Here is a 3,751-nt window from a genome sequence, read left to right as displayed (position 1 = left end):
GAAATCTTACAACAGAGGTTAATAAATCGTATGTCTATTAGAAGAGAGAGCTTGGAATTAAATTCTTTATAGTTGGGATAAGGGATGTTTTAGTCAAATGAAGTATACTTTTTAGTTTTTACATAAATTAATTTTTTAGTTTTAAATAAATTGATTTTTTAGTTTTAATTTTAGTCCAAATAAATTAATTTTGATGTGGTGTTATGTATTTTAATAAAATTAATATTAACTTAATCAACAAAAATTTGTATTGTTTTTTAAATTATAATCTAAATTAATAAAAATACCATTAAACTTTGCATTTTATCTAAAAAAAATACTCATAATTTTTTTTTTTAAAATACGGTTGAATTTTCAAAAAAAAAAAAAAACATCAAAACTACTCTTTAACTTTCAAAAGTGTTAAAAAAATGATAGATGGGGAGAAAATTGTGTTCATGAGGAAAAATTGAAGGTTATTTTAGAGGAAGGTTTTCAAGATCAGTATAAGATCCTGAAAACATAACAAGAAGTAATATCCTAGCTTAAGGTCGCGATTAAGAACCTACTAGTGGGCTACTTACTAAGTTTTACTCACTCCATGTTTATCATTTTTTTTTCAAGTAACTGAGAGTTGGTCATGGATGAGAGCGGACTTTGGAGTGTGGGCCATGGACTAACCTCTGTTTTTAATCTAGTATTTTTTGTTCTTCTTTTGAGTCTACTTCTTGTTTTGTGTTTGTAACGAGTATGTATATGTAACACCCCAAAAAATGAAGAAAATTATCTCCCATCAAATAAGCCCTTCATGAAAGACCCAAAGGATTGAGAGGAAAAAAAAATTAAAGGATTAAGCAAGAACAAAGGATCATCACATCCAACGAGTAGTATTCAAAGCCAAGGTCGGTAAGACTATGATCGGAGTTGATATCTCCACAAAATTATCCAGAAAGTTCGATCTCTAAATAACGAAGATTCTGGAGTTCTCAATGTCGGTTTAAGCTCCTCCTATAAGGTCGGAAGAAGGAGCAACAATACGAAATAAGAGTCGAGAAAGATCGATCCCTCAATTGAAGGCAATAAGCGTTTAGATTGTGGGTCTCCTACTCTCATATTTCTTCCAAATTCGAGAGCAATCCTCCACCATTTCTCTTCAAACTTCTAAATAACGAAGAATCTGGAGTTCTCAATGTCGGTTTAAGCTCCTATAAAGTCTGAAGTAGGAGCAACAAAACGGAATAAGAATCGAGAAAGGTCGATCCCCCAATCGAAGGCAATAAGCGTTTAGATTATGGGTCTCCTACTCTCAGATTCTTCCAAATTCGAGAGCAATCCTCCACCATTTCTCTTCAAACTTATTCCTACAGTTTCTCAACAAGATTACCCACAAGTTCTATGAAGGAATACAGTGCTGAAAGTGCTCAGAAACCATTCCCCCAATTCAATCCGCCATTGAAGAGCTTCAAGAAAAACTTTAAAATCCAATCCGAGGATACATGATGACTCGTCGAGCAAGAATGATTCCAATCAGTTTCTGCACCTCCAAGGAATGCTTCCATAGAAGACCACGAAGAAAAATAACCTCGAGCGCGTGCCAAATTGAAGGAAATTGGTTTCGAAACTTGATGAAGGAATCGTGAGCTGAGATGTCGTAGAACAAGCTACCCATAAGATCGAAAATCTGGCGTTTCGAGTGAGTTGCATACCGAGAATGATTTTTGGAAATTAAGGTCCTACACTCAAAGACGTTCCTCCAAACCAATTCCTTTAGCCTGAAGATAGGATATGGAAGGGGTTTAATGAAGAAATAGGGCCTTGAAACCCCTAGAATCGGCTACCCAATAAGAAATCCATCTTTGGTAGCGAATATCTCAGGCTACGATCCACGAGAAGTTATCAAAACCAAGAACCAAGATATCAGGATGCCATGAGCTATGGTATATCTCAGGCTATGGTATATGTACCATGAGAGCATGATTCCATGATGAACTTATTATCTCCCTCACCTAAATGAGACCTGCACCACGATTTGCTAGCTGGATGCCATGATTTGATTATCCTGAATACGACGGGTTCAAATGATTACGTTAGAAACATGCTAGATTGAGAACCAACAACAATACCTCAAGCAGAGGTCATGTTCATGAAGCCTTGGAAGGCATGCATGAAGTACATGAAGCCTTGGAAGGCATGCATGAAGTGGAGCAAGTTCAGAATAACTTAAGAATGTTACACCTTATGCCTCAAGAAAATTTGTGTTGTCGTTCTTAAAGGTCCTACCTGGAGTTGAACCCAGGTCGTTGGATTCAAAGTCCAAAGTGCTAACCATTACACCATAGAACCCCTTGTAAAAATTTATTTTGGAATGGTTTGTCCTATTTTATGCAGATTCCACAAGAAGAGATATCCTATCACGAGTCAAACTCAAGTTATTGGATTCAAAGTTCTAAAGTTGTTTTATCTAACTCGTTGTGATTTTGAGCACCTTTAGAGTGGTTGCAGAAGTAACCCTCCAGTGTTGATTGAAGCTCTTAGAGAACATGTAATTTTATATATTTCTTATAGTTAATTTATATATTGTTGTATATTACAAACAAATTGAAATAATACTTTACATCCCAGTCTTTCTTTCTTCCGGGCAAAACTTAACATGAAAACTATATTATTTCAATATTCACTCGAGAAACAAGGGGTGAAAACTATATTATTTCAAACCCTCCATTATTGCTTCTACTTTGCGTGAAAATGCTTTCACTAAATCATGTTACTAACTGGTTGGTTTTGTTCGGTTCAATTCTTGGGTCCACTAGATTGAATCGACCTAGCTCAATTAAAGTCATGATAATATAAAAATCATAAGTTTCTTAAATTAGGTTAACTAAAAGTTTAACCCCTATTTTTTTTAGAATATCTATCTTTGTGTCTAGTTGATCTCTAAATGCTTAGAAGTATCTAATAATAATACTTCTATTTAAGGAACTTTTCTTTATAAAAGATGTAAGACTTCAGTTTATTATTAAGGAATTTCAAATGAGTGACAAAATATTTATTTGTTTCAAATATCTTATGTTGACAATTCTTTTTCTAATGGCATTAGATTGAATCTCATTAATAACAATATCCCAAAACTCAAGTAAAGATGACATCAAAATTAATACTTTAATTTCATCTTCAAAATTTATTTCCACTTAACTAAGTTGACTTATAATCATAATAGTCATTTATTCAACAATAAGGGTGTTAGCATGCATTTTGAAATGAACCCTTATTTAAAAAATTTAGATAAAATAGAAAAGAATTGTAATCTCAAAGACAATGATACTATGTGAAACTAGCCTCAACTTAACTCTTAGGGGCAGTAAACCAACGGTTCCTTCACCCATGACCCATGGCCCAACTCCTAACATGGAAGGGATAATCTAGAGAACCATTCCAAGACCCCTAACGGATGGGTTACAAACTCACATTATCAAGCTCGACAACAAACAATGCCGCTGGCAAACTTAGGAATAAAAATAAGAGACAATTTATAGATTTAGGAGGAGAAAGTGAAAACAAAAAGAGAGTCATGACCCATTTTCGGTGGGTTCTCGAAGCACCGATTGCAAGTTAAGAGAGGTTGAAAACAAAGTATGAATGTTTTCTCGAAATAAAAAAAGAATTAAAATATAATGAACACATATATAAAAAGGCCCAACCAAATTTGAACTAATGACCTCTTAATCTACAGTCAAAGTCTCTACCACTAAGCTATAGACCCATTTTACATGAT

General features: G+C 34.0%; 1 non-coding gene across 1 annotated transcript; it reads right to left on the bottom strand.

Moving 5' to 3' along the window:
• Window positions 1-2,250: 2,250 nt before the first annotated feature.
• Window positions 2,251-2,322, bottom strand: TRNAQ-UUG. The gene has a single exon. It is a non-coding gene; the product is annotated as a tRNA-Gln (tRNA).
• Window positions 2,323-3,751: the final 1,429 nt, after the last annotated feature.

The sequence above is a fragment of the Cucurbita moschata genome, unplaced genomic scaffold (genome assembly GCF_002738365.1).
Source record: "Cucurbita moschata cultivar Rifu unplaced genomic scaffold, Cmos_1.0 Cmo_Scf00137, whole genome shotgun sequence".
Taxonomy (NCBI): Eukaryota; Viridiplantae; Streptophyta; class Magnoliopsida; order Cucurbitales; family Cucurbitaceae; genus Cucurbita; species Cucurbita moschata.
This window is presented reverse-complemented; position numbering and strand designations above follow the sequence as displayed.